We start from the raw sequence: 20,402 nt of genomic DNA, 5'->3' as shown, positions 1-20,402 counted from the left end.
GACACTTTTTAGCGCGGACCCGACGTCCATATAATTGTAAGTCAATGGCTGAAATATAATAATTTTCTATTTAAGAACCTGGTGATCGGTTAAAAGGCATTTTCCTTTGGCGAAAATTACAACGAGCAAACACTTGAGTTTTTTTTATAATATCCAGTGCCGGGACGAACAAGTTGGGCGCCTGGTAGTAAACAAAAAAATGGTTGTCTAAGTGTGTGTCCAAGGCACCTGCGGTACAGGGTCTCCCTAATTTCCCTAGTTCCCGGAGCTATAAGTGTGTGCGTTATTATTACTAATTTAAATCTGCCACAAATTAGTAGTAGTTAGAGAATCAATGATTTAGAAAACATACCTAGTTTAGTCTCTAGTTTTGGAACTATACTTATTTTGTTAATTTATATCAAGGAGTGGCGAGGCGTCCATATAACTCGATTCCCACCGGCTTGCCTAAGATATTCCACGTACGAGTATAATCAAAACACTGTACGAGACAGCGCGCGTACCCCACTACTTAAAAACTTTACTCAACATATTAATTAATAAACGTGTAGTAAGTAACCTGTTCTTGATACGGAGGTTCCCTATGGGTCTTATTAACCATCACAGCCCGAGTTAAGCCGGTAATTTTTCTTCTTTCATTTCATTCATAAAACCTACAAATCCGCTATCATACATTAGTAAAAATGGCTCGCCGGCAACCCGCTAATGATGGAGTTATGATCGAATATTTACTTAAATTTAAACCTTATAACGCATAGCGTGAGGGTTGATTTTTAAAGACCCGTTCTAACTTGCCGCCAATATGTTTCTTAGGAAAGATTGTTGCCAAGTGTAAAACTTTTTTTTTACTATTATACAAATATTATAATAACGTATTAATGAAAAAAGCTCTATTAGGATTTTGTAAATGTTGAACGATAAATAGCGTTACAAAAATGTTTGTTTAGGTGTTTTGTTTTAAAAAGCCTAGCCTATGTAAAGAGAAGTTCGTCTTAATTAGCAGTTTCAATTAAAAAGTAAAGCGGCAACAATTGTATTTACTTATCGCGATTGGTCGCTATTCTCGCGATATGAAAGTTTGTTTACATAATTAATTGTCAAATTGGGTTATTAATATTATTATACTATGCACGCCTGTTACGAATATGATTAGGATTTTTTCACGCTTCGATGCCAGTGTCCAATCAATACGCGTCCGGTCAACAGTCCACCGGTGTTTATATTATTATTATCCCATGCATCTGCCATTATTTCAAAATCCAAATTCAAAAAGTCAAAATACATTGTCCTATTAAAATGCTCGGATCACATGCTAACCTAGGTATTTATCACGTTGTTTAATCTGTACCTCGTGCTTTCACACCTCGGTCACAGTTATTTTTAGGCTAGATATTTGCACCGTGTCTATAATGGTAACTTAACTATATATATAAAAAAAATTATCGAACTGCATATTAGAAAGTTCGATGAATAATAGTAATTTCTATTACATTAATTTAGAAAAATAAAGTATTTGTTAATTTATTTGTCTTTATTTTTTATTATTAAAAAAGCTCCAAGTCCCTCAACGAGCCATGAAGCGAGCAATGCTCGTCATTTCTCTACGTGATCGAATCAGAAATAAGGGGATCCGTAGAAGAACCGACAGTTGAAGTGGCAGTGGGCAGTAAAATCGGTGTGCTACAGCCATTGAGTTACAATTATATGGACGTCGGGTCCGCGCTACAAAGTGTCCGAACTTATAGGGCGCCAAAATCGTATACAGAGCGTCATTCACGCTTTAGTCTTCGTTTGTTCGACTGACAGCGAAGCAAGCAAAATTAGACAGTACTGCGATGACATTACAATTTAAAAGCTTTTTCATATTCCTTAACATGTCACTACGTTTAAATAGGTTGACTTGGGACATTTTTTTCGTGGTTTTTGTATTAGACCCGTCGTCCATTTATTTGTAAGTCAATGGCTACAGCAATTTAAATAAGTCATAACTAATTAACAATTTGCTGGCCTAAGATTTCAGCTTTGCTAGTCTCGAAACAACGAAAATATACAACAATAGAAATATCTATAATAAATAAACAATAAAGTAGTCTTGTGATACTTAGTCGTGTGGTGACAATCTAAAACTGAAACTAATACGTTTTGAGAATGAAAAGAGAAATACTATATATTTACGATCGCAAATACCTTGCCGGCCGTGAGGCAATAAATTTGTAATTTCGTCTCCCTAACCTAATCCGGAACACAGGGCTGCGGCTGCACCTTGAAACTTCAATGTAGAAACAGTGGTGCACTTTCCTGTAGTATAGCGAGACCGCGTGTAAAATTAATCCATAAGTGACACAAATTAAAGTAACCGTATCTACTCTGTAAGCAAGAACTTTCAAGCCACCGAATATTGAATTACTGGTGCTTGGTGCGCTCCCACGTTTATTCGCCTGCAACGACATCAATTTGAGAGGAGCTCGAATGATTTGCTGTGAACATTACACTTCGTTAAGAGTTAGTTGGTCTTAACGAGATACATAACTAATATGTATACATTACTGTATACTTGTTACCTTTATTAACTGGTGCGAGAAGATTGCCTCACGAACGTGCCAAGTGTAGTGTTATGAATTTGAATTGGACTTTGAACTTTTGGACATTACCTTTTTTACAATTTAGAATTTACTAGTTGCGCAGTCCCGACGGTTCTAGTTATGTTATAACACAACGTACAAAGAACACATACGCAATTATTTAACCAGTTTTTTGCGACACACACGTCCGCTCATCTCTCACTCATCTCAGCTCAGGGCTCATTGAAAACCAGCGCCACAGTCAATTGCGGCTGTGGCATAAGCTGAATGAAGACCTTTTGCGTTCGCCACAACCGCACACATGACAGTACAACATTTGTAATTGTTACATTTAGTATTTTTCTTTTTCGCTCTTTGTTTGTTATTGTCTTATTTTATTTTAATTTTGTTAATTACGTCTTTTTGTTTTGTTTTGCTTGTCTAAGTGGTATCAATATTTTTTTTTGCATCTATGTGTTGTGTCGTTGCAATAAATGTCTATTCTATTCTATTCTTATGTACACGGCTTAGCAGATGAGGGAACGCAATTTCAGATGAAAACCGAGTTACTTATTGGCTTACTACTTATCGTCTGAGTCCATTGAATGCTAGCTTCGAGTCTATATTTTTTATTAACCTTCAAAAGCTTCTCGGATGAAACTAGATTTATTTCCACCTTGGCATCGCGTCGTGAAATGAATTTAGAGGATACTCCGAGTACATCACGCGCTAACAGTGCCAAAGACCAGCCGTTAATTGCCTGCGATTAAACTTTATTAGTATGGCCTAATTGCGAGACTCTCACTTGTTACACAGGAAACTCCACTGTTGCACGCGTCTCATCTCTACGGCCTATCTGGATGTAATTCAGTAACTGTACGACGAGATCTTCAGGTTTTCGCGTTGTGTAACAATACACATAGGATATTAAACTGGTTTTTACCGGATTTAAATCGCGTAAATTGTTTTTTCAAACAAACCAACGTTACAGGTCCCATGGTCACGGTTTAATAGTTTTATTTCCTATGTACGAAGAGTCTAAATTAATAATTTCTAGCCACTGAACGTTATTGTTTTGCAATGATTAGGGTGTGAAGGCTTTCTATTCCTCTGGGTTAACTTTACTATCATCTAGAGATGGGTCATAGATAAATATCGTTGGGATAAATACTCAGTACAAAATCCATTTTTACTCGATATCTATCCAAAAACGTGGATAAATATTTTTAATCGTGGTTTATTAATTATATTTAGTAAAAAAAAGTATATTTTTAAAACACTTTGTGTACCTACACAATTATAAACATTTCTTTTTTATATCATGTGTTTTAATTAATTGATTTTGTGTGTAAAATGTGAAAAAGATTCTTTGTGCTATTTCAAGTCCAAACATGACTTTATTTAGTACGCAGTAGACCCCAAGACCATAAAGTTGGGTCGCACTTTATTAAAGCAGGATAGGTCAGCTCAAGGGTTACAGTCACTTTGATAACTTTCTGTCAATCGAATTTTTTATACCACTCGACTCGAAAAACGTAGGCAGAAACGTAACGTAAAAGAATGGCAGAAACGTAATTTTTTAATAAAAAATGTTCTAATTAATTTTATTATAAAAATCATTATCAGTATTATCCATGTTTTAAGATAAATACTCAGTAAAAACGGATATTTATCCTTAGACGGATATTTATCGTGTAAAAACCCATCTCTACTATCATCGTTACACTATTATAGGTCCCAATGCTGACCACGAGTTTTCTCTCCTGTAGGTGGTAACGAAACCAACGCTTGGGTGAGATTAAGTTGATCTAATCCGCACCTTCGTTTTAGGGATTTATGTAAATGTATGTTTATATTAATTATAGTACTCGACCCACAGGGAATAAAATCAAGATAGGTACTAATTTAACTAACGCACACACTCCTAGCCCCGCACTAGGGAAACCCTGTGTCACATGTGTGTGTGTGACAACTACAAATTACACCCAAACTCACGAGAGAAATTTAGTGAGAAGTTGTAATTTAGTAGCAGTAGAGGTCCAGGGAAGTACTACTGCCACCATACCTATTTCTGCCGCCAAGCAGTAATGTTAGCATTACTGCGTTCCGGTTTTGAAGGTGAAATTACAGGCATATAGGACTTGTCAATGTAAGTCTCAGGGTGATGGGCGCAGTGGCATCACCTTAATTTAAAGCTCTGAGTGGCACTGCAACTGTTATGGACAGGAGTGTAGCTTACCATCAGGCGCACGACTTGTTTGTCCCGTCATTTGATATTATAAAAAAAGAAAGAAATAAATGTAGGCCATATTAATATTTCTCACGGCTCGGGAATCGAACCTGGGACCTCTGCGTGACAGATCAGCATAGATAGTAACGGGAGCAGTTGTACCATTATTTCTAAATATGTTATTGCCGTGTTTTTACGAATAGAAATATTTGGCATAATATTATTCACACTACTCCACGTCAATGTCTAGTGTTGAGTTGCCTGTTTGGCCTTTTTCTTTTAGAATTATTTCTATGTAACACTTTTGTTCGCATATCGCCTCCAGTGCAACGGAACAAGAACCGTCAATGTGAAGCTTGATGGCCTTGCCGTCTGTACCATCAATGTTAGTATGATTGCGAATGCAATAATCTCGGTACTAATAAAACCGACCTCAAAACTTCGTGGAATTAAATCTATTTGCCAAGTTTTATTGAAATCGGTTACCGGAAAGTGCGCGAAATCAGAATCATCCCCTAGTTTGCCACCCCTAAGGCGGAATATAATACCTCTAAAGGCGGAATATTTTCTTCTAATTTAAATTGGACCAATATTGAGGTACCCTATTTCCAACAAAAAAGAATCAACAAAATCGGTTCACAAATGCCTGAGTTAAATTGAGAACCTGATTCTTTTTTTAAAGTCGGTTAGAAACGTGTGATTTCAAAGAATTACGTATTCATTTTTGTTTTGTGTTTTTCTGAATTACTTTAGTAATGAGTTTCTAAATGAGGTGTGTCCTAAAGTAGTTTGGGATAGCGCAACCATAGATTAGCTATGTCATATACTCCGTATATGGCACTCCACATGACGCAATTATGTTGGTTAGCGGGGGGAGACCCAGGGCGCCTAAAATAGTGCAGGGGAGAGGGGACGAGGCGTGGCACGGCGTACGCGCAGTTCCCGACACGCTGTCGCAGTACACACATGTTTTTTTACGAAAAGCTATACAAAACTTTGTTGCGCGATGTTGTGTGGAACAAACGGAGCCGTTGCAGCTATGGACAGGGCCTACATGTCGTTGCGCGCCAGGAAGCCCCAAACAAAAACAACGGTCAGTGCATGTCGTATCATTTTGTTGTTAAATCGCCATGCCGCATTAGTAGTCCCCCACCACTGGTGAGATCATTCCATTCATGAGTCGTCTTCACACGATGTATAAAACATTTAGACCGCAGCCAGTGGTCGTATTGTATTGTTGAGATTGCATTGCGATGTTAATAGCTATATCAATACATTTTCTGGTATTTATATACCTAATGAAAACTGTGACTCAGATTTGGGACGTTATTGTAGTGCTTTCGAGTCGTGACACTGTTATGCAAGGCATTGTTCTGACATGATTTGGTAATAAGTCACCACAGGAAAAAGGTTGCATCTATTCTGGGCCCATGAATGACCGCTTTATTACATGTGTGAGTCACAGTGGCGGTGTACGAATGTTTGATTATCCAGAAACAGTTTCAATTGAACCGAATTTTTGTTACGATTGGCTGTTCCGGTGGTTACATACACTATGGTTTAATGGTATAATACTTTGTTTTATATTATATAAACGCCGTGGTAACCGAATGGTTTTTGACCTACCGCCTCTTAAGCTGAGGCGGTGGGTTTGTGGGTTGGGAGTGAAATTTAATTTAAAATTTACCACGAGCTTTCCGAAGAAGGAAAACATTAATTTAAATTATAATTTTGCCTATTGTTCTGCCAACTGCTGGATAGAGATTCTATTAAATTGTCATACATACGTATACTGCATTTAGAACTATGACTAATTAAATATAAGTAATTAATAATAATTAGAACGTCGTAACATTAACAATTGCCAAAACTGCCTCTATGGCCGAACGGTTACCATGCCGGACTGCCACGCAGAGGTCCCAGGCCGGGATAAATATTTGTATAGCCTACATTTATTTCTCTCGTGAGTTTGGGTGTAATTTGTAGTTGTCTATGTGTGTGTCCATGGCACTCGCGACACAGGGTTTCCCTAGTGCTGGGCTATGTTGAGTGTGTGCGTTATTTATTTACGATTTAGATATTTTTGGCACGATCTATCGATAAAACTGTCGGCAACGACTACATGGCTTACTTAAGTATTTACAAAAACTGGCAACCCTACAAATGTCATTGAACTCCGTCTTCAAAAATGACGGACCATAAAATATTTTACTTCGTTGAGGCATTATTTTATTTTTTTAAATGAGTAATAGCAATATTACTGCCAACGTTGAAGAAGGTTCACAGTCCTCGTTAAACGTGTGAAGTTTCCAACCCGCATTGGGCCAGCGTGGAGAACAATGGCCTAAACCCTCGCCTGACAGGTGTCCCATGCCCAGTAGTGGCACTTATGAATGGGTTGATGGTGAACACAAGTTTTACTTCTTCTTCATGTGCCATATTCTAATAAAGGTCGGCGACCATGATGGCAATCTGGACTTTAGACACTGCAGCTCTGAATAATGAACCACTAGTCCAAATTTCTGAGCAAGGATATTCTTCTTCTTCCTACACCTTTCTTTCCTTGTATTTTGACAAGTTTTACTTGGAAAATACAACCGAAGTGCACCACTAAACAGCTCTGTAACAAATTTTCAGGTGCACTTCGAATTACCCTTGACTTCACCTCGACACCGGAATATTTATAATTATATTATCTTTCATGTTGTACCGTAACGTCGGCGTTATCAATCATGTTCCGTATGTTTACTAATAATACAATTTTACGGTTTTCATAACAGAGTCTGGTACAATCTGACGTAATTAATAACACAGATAGCACAGAATTTTACTCCCAATGCCGAAATGTTAGTGTTGTTTTCGAAGTAAAAGTTCGTTGATTTTTTGCCACGTATTGTGTTGATAGAGTCAGGTGGGGGTGCAAGCGCACCTGCTGTGTTCCCCGGTCACGGCAGGTGACCACCCCTCTTATCACTGCTGTTGCGTCGAACGTAGCGCTACACTCATAGAACAATAAATACAGTAGGAGTTCGTAGGTTGCATTGCACGTGCGTCAACAGTTTGCGAAGTCCCGCAAGTCCGCCATTTTCGCCTTGTACGTTATGGCCGTGTCATTAATCTCGCGCAAAAATGCCTTATTTCGCTACTTTGAACTGCAAAATGATAGTTGCACTAATAATATTAGCTGTGGTAGTGTTACGTACCATCATTACGTCTTATTTTAATTTGTTAATGTTCTATTTATCCATTGACTTACAAATAAATGGACGACGGGTCTAATACAAAAACCACGAAAAAAATGTCCCAAGTCAACCTATTCGAAATTTAAATTGTAATGTCATCGCAGTATCGCGCTGTCAGTAGAACAAATGAAGACTAAAGCGGAGTTTGGCGCTCTGTATACGATTTTAGCGCCTTACAAGTGCGGACACTTTTTAGCGCGGACCCGACGTCCATATAATTGTAAGTCAATGTATTTATCGTAAAAAAATTTTTGTTACAAGAAACGATAGTAAACCTTATACCGCTATGATATGGCCGCTTAATATTTGGAGAACTTAGTAAACATCTTGAATTCGTCGTCTGTCAGCTATTAACCGCTAGGTGGCAGCACATTGGAATTTCAATATAAAATAAAAACATCGTGACCTGCAATAATAAGTATTGATGGTATTGAACCATCGAGTATATAATCATTGACCACCACCACCCACCAGAGACGAATTAGGGGCCATGTATTCCTGGTAACTCATCAGTTATACGTCACTTATAAATATCAACTCTCGTTTGCACTGAAATATAGACAGCGCCAACAACTGACCAGTGTGTATGTCTCCGTATATTCCAAAATAATCTGTATTTATTGTACTAAATTATATATCTTACAATGGCGTGCTATGCTATTCGGTTGTGTGGGGAAAAACAGCACAACATCTAATTACAAAACAAACGGAATGATATTTCATCGGTAATTAAATATGTAATTTTGCAATTATGTCGTTTTGAAGTGAAACAATTTGCCGACACCCGTCAATTGTTTCGAATTCGGGCTGGCCAATCGGAGCGCAGTTGTCATCGTAATATGGCCGAATAGTTTTCAAACAAATTAAATGACATTTCGTCTCGATTTCTGGTTACTCGATGCATTGAACTTTCAACGATATGCCAACTGGGTAAAGTTTAAATTATATTAACAGTCCAGAATGTGTTATTTCTTTTTAGACTTGAAACTACGACCAATCATGATCAGGATTTCATAGTGTTTTAAACTATGAATGTATGGCATTGACTTACAATTATACGGACGTCGGGTCCGCGCTAAAAAGTGGCCGAACTTATAGGGCGTTAAAAACGTATACAGAGCGTCATTCACGCTTTAGTCTTCGTTTGTTCGACTGACAGCGAAGCAAGCAAAATTAGACAGTGCTGCGATGACATTACAATTTAAATTCAACGTTTTAGCTTTTTCATATTCCTTTACATGTCACTACGTTTAAGTAGGTTGACTTGGGACATTTTTTTCGTGGTTTTTGTATTAGACCCGTCGTCCATTTATTTGTAAGTCAATGATGTGTGGTTAGCGACAGCGGTTTTGATAGTAATCGAGGTTTAAGACACTTCCATTGTTTTTTTCCACGTTACCTTGAATTAAAGGAACCCCATAAAGTTTTGTACATATTTAAGTTTACGAAAATTAATCATAGTGCGTTTTACAGTCAATATTCGTAAGATGGGGGCTCCAGCTCATTACAGTCTGAGAATATACGAATCTAAATCATTAGATTGTTTTCCTTCCTTGATCGGTACGGTCACAGGTGAGGCAAGCTAAAAATCAACACAAGTTAAAAATCTTTGAATGCAGTATTACTCATTTTTAAAAATAAAATAATGCCCCCCCAAATTAAAATACTTTATGGTCTGTCATTTTTTAAGAAGGTGTACAATGACATTTGTAGGGTTGCCAGTTTTTGTAAAAATATCTGAATTGTAAATGTTACGACGTTTTAATTATTACTAATTGCGTTATTCTTATTTTGGCCGTTGGCCTACTACTAACGACATCCATTTTTATATTAGAGCATTTTAATTAATTAGATCATGCAGATTTGATTATTCATAATGGATTTAAAAAAAACAGACAGACATATTCTAAATGCAGTATACGTATGTATGACAATTTAATAGAATCTCTGCCCAGCAGTTGGCTGAACAATAGGAAGATGGTGATTCAACTGAAACTAGTTCGCCTATTTGTGGCATAAGCGTAACCAACATTTAGTCGATAGTCGATGGAATATTTATCGACTGCAATCACTAGTAGCTTGCAAGCGGGCAACACTCGCGCAATGAACTGTCACTTTACTCCTTCTTCAAAAAAGATCGACTATATATATACAATATTTAAAGCACTTTTCCTGTTTGTCGGATAGCCGTAAGTTTAAAACTATGTTCTATCTATAATACACGAACGCTTGGCCACGATCTAACTTTTGTTAAGCAGCAATAAATATGGCCATGAATATCCTAAATTTTAGTTTTCGGAAAACAGGTACAATTTAAATCTCGTTCAGTTAATTTGACTCAGACATTGTAGATTCAATATATGCTATTTATTCTTATCTTTATTATTTTCCATATAACTGTTTGCTTAACAGAAGTGCAGTAGGATACCAACGACGACGTCAAACAATACTATTTAATAAACAATAAAATAGCTATTCTTACGTTCTTATAAACATGTGAAACAATCTATTATGTGTATTTATAAAGTAGGTGTGTGTTGGTTTAACATTAGATTAGAAAAGAACAAACGATTATGCAGTGAGGTCATTATTATGCCGATGTGGTCGTGCTGTATTGACGCACGTGGATTATCATCTATAGGAAACGGATTCAACAGCGTTCCACCGTCATTTGTGTCGCCTTTCAACTTGCAGGAAACAAAAAAATCAACAATTGAATGTTCATTGTACTACGTTGCTATTAAATATTTCCCGGGACTCCTACAAGCGTTTTATATTTATTGTTTAGAAGTTTTTGCTCGTCGAACTTTATACGCTCACGGGTTAACTAAAAAGTTTGTGATGGCTATATATAATAAAAACGGCGGTAGTGCAGTTGCTTCTCATTTGAAAAATCGAGGCTTCATAGCTTTAGTTTCCAATTAACGTAAATCAAAGTTTAGTAAGCGGTAATGTCAGCATTACTGCGTACCGATTTTGAAGGGTAAAGGTGTTTGCGCTCTGCGTCCGATCCGTATCTGTTCTGAATTCAAAAATATACAAATATAGAAACTCGGACCGACTTCGGGAAATACGATATTCGGGGAATACGAATCCGAGAAAATACTACTTACTATTTGTCATTTCAATCTCCGTCAACCATTGGCATTGTGAGTATACACCTCTTGTTGAACTGGCTTTTCATAGAAACATAATAATTGCAATGAACTTAAACGTGATAGCAAGAAATTTATTTATGAATGTGTGTGTTCACTTTTAAATTCATTTTATATATACATATATGTATCGATACTTGCTGTTTTCCTTCATCCCTCCGCGCTGTCGTCACCACCGCGTTCGGTCTCGGATCGGACAGTGCGCTGCGTTAATACAAATAATACCGTAGTTACTTCGGTCCGCGAAAACAATGATCCGAATTTAAGATATTCGCGTCTTGGATAACGGAATTGGGATTTAATGAACAATCCCGCATATTAATCGTACTACGACTACTGCGGACCGCCATTTCTCGGATCCGGAACATGGCGTCTATTCCCATTCTCCGTTCAACATCTGTCCGGAATAATTACTGTCAAATAAGTAATACTGAACCGAATTAAACATGATGCGAATGAAGCTTCATACTTGACATAGTCTTTTGGTGAGTCGACCCCCGATAGGGATCGGACGCAGCGCGCAAGTGCTCTAAGGGGTGCCGGGTAGATTTTAAGGCCCACGGGACTTGTCAACTTATGTCTCAGGATGACGGGCGCAATGGAAGTGTACCTCAGATCTGCGATTTAAAGCTCTGAGCGGACTTCAACTGTTATGGACAGGTGTTTCGCTCACCATCAGGCGCACGACATGGACGCTTCGTCACTTGGTAGATCCAGTGAACAAGAGAGCTAAAAAAAAGGCGCGATATATTTTTTTAAAAGGGTGGGTGCAAACAGCTTCTGCCGACCTTATTTCAGCTGGTGATCTGGACAGCCAACAACATTAATAAATGTATGATTTCAAATTCACGAACACAAATTTTACATCGCAATACCAATGGCGCCCAGTAGTTCAGATCATGTGGACTAGATGGCGTTGGAAAATAAATTACCATTGTAGCACATGAGTCAATCGCAATTTTTTTAAAAGGTTTATATCACATTTGTTGTATTGTTTTAAAGGATTCCCGGAAATCTTTTTGAGCAAAGTTAAACAAAATTCGTATTTTCCATCTGTTGCGTGGGGTTACTTGATACCTCGAGTCGCTTTTAAAAGGCTTGGTCAATAAACTCCTTAGTATACGGCTTGTGTAAACAATTTTTATTTTTTGTCGAAATTAATTCAAACGTAGGTTTTAGCAATTAAAAGAACGATTTAAAAATTATAAATACTTTTTAGATGTGTTAATGCAATGCTTATACAGAAAAACACACTTTGATAGCCTGCTGACAAGACTTACAAAACCTTGCATTGTTCGTCTATCAGGGAGCTCCCACTGAACAACCCAACATAATTTTTTAAAGTAAATCAAAAATATGGTTTCTTTTTCTTGCCATTGCCAGGCACTTGGGTTTTAGGAATGACATTTAATTACGTCGCCTATTAAAAGACGTACAACTCTTATTTTCATCTTTCGACTAATGTTCGACTTGTCTGCGACATATATTATTAAACAAGATAAAACTTAATGGTAATTTCCAAATTTTTGTTTGCAACTAGATTTTGGCAGAATAAAAAACATATTTTCATAGTTTTCATAATATCAATGTAATTAAAATGATCAGTGCTTCCAAGAAAATGAGCAGACTTGGGGTCCTGATTTTAAATACTAAAATCTGTAGAAACTCGAACCGACTTTCTACTAGACAATATTCAATACAGTAAAAGTTGGTTAAAAGTATGTGTTGACTATAATAGTCTGTCTTTTTTTAAGACGGAGTAAAATGACAGTTCATCGCATAAAAGTGTTGCCCGCTTGCTAGCATCTAGTGATTGCAGTCAATAAATATTCTATCGACTATCGACTGAATATTGGTCACGCTTATGAAATAAATAATCGAACTTGTTTCATTCGAATCATCCTCGACGATCATCATAAACCTATTGCAATGCCCAAGGTCATTTGAATTGCCAATTTTGTAAGTTTACACATACATAAACTGTATTTAGAACTATGTTTATGGAAAATACAATGAGGAGACATCTTTAAAGTTTTTCATTTCAATTCAATACAGATAATCAAATCCGGCTATTCTTGTTAAAATGTACATGAACATAAATTGATCTCGACACTAGAAAGCCAACTATCAAAATAAGAATAAAGAAGGCAACAACGCAATCAGTAATAATTAGAACATCGTAACATTGACAATTCAGTCATTTTTGGCAAAATTTTATCTTCTTTCACAATCTATCGACAAAACTATCGGCAACAACTACATAACTATTTAAAATTTTATGAAAACTGGCAATCCTACAAATGTAATTTTACTCCGTCTTAAAAAAAGACAGACTATAATAAAATACCACTTGAGACTAAACTATTATATAAGTTTATTTAAAACGAAGTTGTACAAGAAGTTAAATGAAAATAATTCTTGTGACGTCAGCGACATGTTTGACAGGAAATAAGATGTACGATTTTATCTTAATGTCTATCTTTCTTGACAAATTTAATTTGCAACTTGACATGTTTGTGACATTGTTATTGTTATGGTAGTCTAATTAACGTTGTATGCTATTTAATATGGGCGAATCATGTTTGTACTGGCACTGTCTCATGTTAAGTCGTCCTTCTGTTGCTCATGTCATACCATGTTTTAAGCAAATAAACGAATTTCTATTATATAACAGTAAACTGTGCACACAGAAATAGGCTTTGTTGGCAATTATTTTCGATAACAGTGGTTTATTGTCTATAACTGTAAAATTATTTCCTAATACATAATTCTACTGTCATGGAACTGCAAAATTATTTCCTATGAGACAGTTATATTGCTATAGAATTAAAAGTGACTTGGACTTTGTAGTTCCATGACAAAACTTTGCTACAAGAACTAAACACCCCTGTCGCTATCAACCAGCAACGATTTTTTCTGAACGTACGACTGCTAAAAGAAAAACGTTATTTTTAGTTCTAACCATGTCACAAAACCGTATTCCTCTCGTCGCGCTTTATTGTACACCGGTTTGTCATGTTAAAATCGTCGCTACGCTCTGAGTGAACTCCGTGTAATCGGGATAATATGTATGAACGTTGGACAACGGTTAACCGCGGCGTTTCCTCTCGGACCAACAAAATAGATTTAGAACACGTTATACCTTTTACATTTGTTAGGCCAGGGTATGATAACAATAATAATCGTCACTCATAGTCCGACTACACCCACTTATAGACCTTCCGCAGTAGCCTGGCTTGTCTGACAACTTGGACGACGTCGTCCACCCATCTCGCTGCAGGACGTCATTGGTTCTGTAACCGCCATTCGGTTGTCGCTTTACTTGCGTCTACTATCACCACCACACTGCAATATATCCTGCCCAGCTCCATTTTTGCTCCATGAGCTCCATGAGCAGCAACTTATTCGTACCTTTAAAGTAGAAATCTGTTGACGTCATACCACGCCGACAATGCCTCGTTAGACGCTGAATATGGTGCCGTTCTTAGTGTCACTAGGCTTTCAAAGCATTCGCAATACGTGACTCAGACATTGTGTCAGAAGGATAATGAAAACATTGTTCAAAATAAAACACGAGTGTTATATGCGTTTATGGTTAGTTTTTTTAGAATTAGAAAAAGGTAAATAAAGAAGTAGCGATCGTAAACCTTTTTCTTCGTGCAACAAAAGAAGTAGTGCTCGTAAACCTTTTTCTTCATGCAACAAATTACAGTAAAGGAAAACATCGTGTGAGAATCATCGATAATACATTAGATACTATTTTATACAAAGTTTTTTTTTTTAATACAAAGTGACGGAACGAACGAGTAGTGGGCTTGGTGGTAAGCGCACGCGCCTGCCCATAACTGCACTCTTCACTCGTAGCAGTCGCAAAGATCTGAGGGGCACTGCCACTGCTCCTGTCACTCTGAGACATAAGTTGACAAGTCTCATGCGCTTGTAATTTCACCAGTACTCCTACCCCTCCAAAACTGGAGCGCAGTAATGCTCACGTTACTGCTTGGCGGCAGAAATACGTTAGGACGAACTCTTTCACACGGAGCTCTACTGCTACTATATGTTTTTATAATTTTCGATTACATATAGCTCTAGCTGCAACATTTCAAACGACATTTTATTCCCGACCTTAGGCCTCGCATTTCGTTGTGATAGGGGAACTGTCACAACATTTTAACTGCCTCCGTTTTGAACGGTTACCATGCCGGACTGCCACGCAGAGGTCCCAGGTTCGATTCCCGGGCCGGGAGAAATGTTTGTAGGGCCTACATTTATTTCTCTCGTGAGTTTGGGTGTAATTTGTGGTTGTCTATGTGTGTGTCCATTGGCACTCGCGACACACGGTTTCCCTAGTGCGGGGCTATGTTAAGCGTGTGTGTGTGTGCGTTATTTCGATGTTACTCCCGGGGGGAATGCTAGAGTATTGTTGCAGCTAGAGCTTTATTAATGCATCTGGCCTATAGAACTATAAACAAATATGTATACATTTAGTAGCAGTAGAGTTCCTTACGAACGAGTTTGTCCAGGGAAGTACTGCAACCTTACGTATTTCTTCCGCCAAGCAATAATGTTTTAATGAGAAATTATAGGCGAATGGGACTTGTCAACTTATGTCTCAGGGTGTCGGGCGCGGTGGCAGTGCCCCTCAGATCTTTGTGATTTAAAGCTCTGAGTGGCAACTGTTATGGACAGGCGAATCGTTTACCACCAGGCGCACGAGCTCTTGGTCCCGTCACTTAGTATAATTTAAAAAGAAAACATTATGACGATTCGCCCTTGCGTCCCGAAGACGACAGTCAATACATTTCCAACCGATGCCAAACTGGACTTGTTGCATTGTCGCTGCATTTCACAGTAACACGACCGCGAGAAATGACGAAGTGCCAGTATTACTTCAGTAGTGCCACGTAAGTACCACTTTCGAACCGAAATATAGTCCAAAATACAGACATGGCACATTTGCCGAACAAAAACATCGTGAATTTATTAAATATTAACGTTTATATCTTAGAATATATTATATAATAACGCATAGAATGATAGTTTCATATCAAACGAACAGTCACAAGTGAGGCAAAAATAAAATTTATGTAGGTTAGTTTTAGTAGTAGGTTAATTTTCGGTTTTAGTGAATATTTATATAAAAATACAGGTTGAAAGGCGTTACTTCCTTGTGGAATGTGATGTTAGTATCTATTTTATGTTTGTCTGACGTATTTTTACACTCATTTACCGCACATTTCGTCATTTTTAGCTAAAATTCTTGAGCTGTTCGCGGTGCAAGTTGACCTTGAGCACTGACGGCCCGCCCGCTCGTGTAGGCCCTTTGGGAGCGTTTCAATTTGCCTCACTTAGCGTGTGCGGACTAGGTTTCTATGCGTTATTATTCTAAGTTTTATATTTAAATAAATATTTAGTATTCCGTACTTCAACGGCGAGTCGATGGCGTTGTCTACTAATATCATAATATTTAATTTGAAGACTAGATTCCTGTTTAAACACGATAAAAAATATGCATTGTTATTTCCATGGTGGGATTACGAAGGCAACATCGCGCATTAGCGACTGAACGAATGAATGCCATCACTGTCGTTCCACTGACACTCTACTAAGATTCAACTGCCATTGATAATTGAAATATAATTTCAATGGAGTCCAAATGGAATCGGAAGTGATTTCCAGAAGTTGGATTCGTGCAAAATTGTAGTATGTTTAATTTGTATCGTTGGCACTAGACAGCGCATTGCTCTGTTTACAGCCTCAGTTGGCTCTGTTTACAATCATGCTATGTACATAATGATAAATCCTACTGGTTACATTAGCTACTCGTAATGCGATGCAATGATTACGTGCGCTGCTAATTTCGGATCTAGGATATCCGAAAGTAGCGCTAATTTTAAAAAGTACGGCCATCATTACTAGTAATAGTAACTTTCGCTTATTGGCACATAGTATTTTTTGCTTTGAAAAATATCAATCAAGCTGATTGTTAGCAGAAGCTATATGATCCATTATTTGAAACGATTCCACTAGACTTTACACTTAGAATTCCATTGCTTCATTTAAAAACTTAATTTTTATAAACTAGAATTATAAAAATGCGTGATGCGCAGATAACGCGCGTTTTCGGTTTTGAAGGCTAAGGGTTATATAACCCACACACTCATAGCCCTCCACTAGTAAAGCCGAGCATCACGGGTATCATGGACACTCACACAGACAATCACAAATTACACACAAACTCACGAAGGAAATAAATGTAGGCCATATAAATATTTCTCCTGGCCGCACGTCGTCGGCGCGTATTAAATACGCCGTGTGCTGTGACAGTCAAAAAAATATCCTAAAACAAAGAACACAACTGCTTACCTACTCCGCTATATCAAGGAACAGCGAGTAAATATTAAACACTGTCGTCAACGGGACACACGCTAACTCGGTCCTCATGAGTTTCCCCGCGTCGTGACGGTACTTGACGCAGTCATGTTAATTTAATCTTTATTTTTGTTTGTAAAGATGGCTGGTTAGATGTTCAGGATTTTCCTCCTTTAAAATTTGTAATTTGAATGTCACTTGTTTTGAAACGATCTTTGTATTTGACATGGTCAACCGTGACCATGGGACCTGTAAAGGGCCCGAAAAAAAATTATTATTTGAAAAAACAAATATACGCGATAATTAAATTTTTATTGAATTGATATTCAATTATTTTTTGTGAAATTACTCCACTAGTTTGTTATAATTATTAATACAAAGATCGAACACTCAGAAAAAATATAGATGGCGCTACGACTAAAAAGTCGTTGAAAGACCAAGTACAAAGACACGACGCAAGCACGTAGAGAAATTCGTGAGGTCCGTTGGTTCGTTCCGTGGCTTAGTTGGTATAGCGTCTGTCACGGTATGCAAGAAGACGTCGGTTCGAATCCGACCGGATCGAAGGATTTTTTTCTGAGTGTTCGATCTTTGTATTAATAATTAAATATACGCGATTTAAATCCGGAAAAATAGTTTCATTTCCTATGTGTAACAATCGCGAAAACCTAAGAACTCGATAATTAGAATTGTTAGCAAACATTGGAATGGGCACAGTATATTTACCGAAACTTGAACGAATTTATAGGTACACATAGAGGGGCTAATATCTCCCTCTGATAATTACTGTGCGTAATTATTGTATCATATTTTGTATTTTATTTTGACGTACTACTTTACTACGGCAGTATATTTAGAAGAAACTTGTAATTGTAAGTAAAATTATAAATTTTTTGTTTTACAAAAACCGACCTCAAAAGTACATGGAATTACATGTATTTGCAACACAAGTTCATTTTACAAGTTTTATTGAAATCGGTTAAAGGAAATTGGATTCATCCCCTTGTTTGCTACCCTGCGAGGTGGAATATTTTCTTAAAATTTAAATAGGACTACCAGTGGGGTACCCTCTTTCCAATAAAAAGAACAACCATCAAAATCGGTTCACACACAAGAGAACAAGGGACTTGTTTTTTTGTTACTTTGCCTTTTATTTGTCGTACATACATGTACTGCACTTCCTTTTCGCATCGGGATAGACATAGACAATAGCCTTCCACTTGCTAAGGTCCTGACACAAATCGTTCGCCTCGGTAACTCGCGGCAGTATTCTATTTGTAGTCATTCCGGGATGTCAAAGGAACTTGAAGTTTAAATAAACATACTTTCACTCTACCGGTCTCTCATTAGACTTATGTTGTGGTTCGGCTGCTCCGTGTACTCTGCGGCTAGTCAAATTAGTGATAGTAAGAGGTAATTTAACAAAGGCTTTTAAGCTACCGTTATTCTTACTTTCTATTCATATGTATTGTTCAATAATTTGCTGTAGAAATAATTGTCTGACGCGTATAACCTATTCAGCAAATAGAAAGATACATAGTTATTTCCTCGTATCACACTTGGAAACTTATGCGTTCTGCTTAACTATTATTTAGCTATTAGTCATATAAAAAGCATATAATGAAAAAGTTGCTGTATAAAAAATCTTGCGCACCAGCTTATACGCAACTTCAGCGCCACCCGCTTATCTGCAACGTGTGTGTCAATTTGCAATTGAGCCTCGTGATGACGTCGTCGCCACTTGCTACTCAGCACTGTCAGCTAGCGATGCGCGATGTAAAGGATTTCGTTATTCGACCCGTTAGTAATCGCTAATCCTGTCATTCGAATGTCAAATTAGTAGCCTACTAATTAGTAGTACTAATCCATAGATTCCCTAGAGCATTTCTATGCTATATATTCATAGCCCTCTCTGACATAATGGCAAATACTGTAAATGTGACAGGGACTGGCATATTTTGGTATGGACATGATACTCGTGCAACCGACCGAATGGCATTGGCAATCGGTATTATTAATCATTCGATGCTTGGATTCAACTTAGGCGTACGATTGCGCATTCGAATGATTAGTATTAGTAACTTTCAAAGTCGCACGTCGCTGCTGTCAGCAGTCGCAGCATAATCATCGGGCATATAGGACGCGTTATTTTTACTTTAAAAACGCTTCGTGTCAGACGCATCAACGACTTGTTCCTTCTTGGACTAGATAAAATGCGAGTAAAAATTGTTGGTAATATTTTTTTTTGTGCTTTGACCAGAGTCTATTTTGAGTTGAAAATTTTTATCGTTTATTGGACAAATATTGATAAGTGTGTGTTATGTTACGATACGCGAACCGTTCAAGCGTAGGATGACATTGTCATCTGCGATTACATTATCGTGTCTATCGAATGGAGCTGTGAGCTGTTAAGAAAACGAAAAGGGGTTAAATAAGTTAACTGAAATGGCGAGGCTGACGTCAACCGCTGCTCAATTTTATCAAAGGATACAGGAGTTATATCCCCAAAAGTTTGTCTTGGCAAATAACCACGTAAGTAAAAACTGTGTTCGCTTACTATCGATGATCGGAATTGAGGGATGTAACCTACCTAAAGTATGGACGTTTTCTTAGTATGGCCCAGGTTTACTGGTGCAGGTTTTTACACAACAGCGGAAGCTGACGCGGATGTTCATTTTTTTACCTTTACATCATTCAGTTTGTTTTAGGTTACGCGAAAAATGTACATCTTTACTGAATCTATGCTTTCTATTTTCTTTGGTATTGTAAAGATTTTGTGTCATTTATTAACAAAAGAATCAACCTACATGAAAACAATCAATCTGCCTTACGGAGCAGTGGA

At 37.5% G+C, this 20,402-nt stretch overlaps 1 protein-coding gene across 1 annotated transcript in view; it reads left to right on the top strand.

Annotated features, from left to right (window-relative positions):
• Nucleotides 1–20,402, top strand: part of LOC113239565 (regulator of G-protein signaling loco-like) — a 153,354-nt gene that overhangs the window by 61,499 nt on the left and 71,453 nt on the right. The window lies entirely within an intron of this gene.

Source organism: Hyposmocoma kahamanoa, unplaced genomic scaffold (genome assembly GCF_003589595.1).
Source record: "Hyposmocoma kahamanoa isolate Upper Pololo Valley unplaced genomic scaffold, ASM358959v1 99879, whole genome shotgun sequence".
Taxonomy (NCBI): Eukaryota; Metazoa; Arthropoda; class Insecta; order Lepidoptera; family Cosmopterigidae; genus Hyposmocoma; species Hyposmocoma kahamanoa.
The sequence above is the reverse complement of the archived record's forward strand: the minus strand, read 5'-3'. Positions and strand labels throughout refer to the sequence as shown.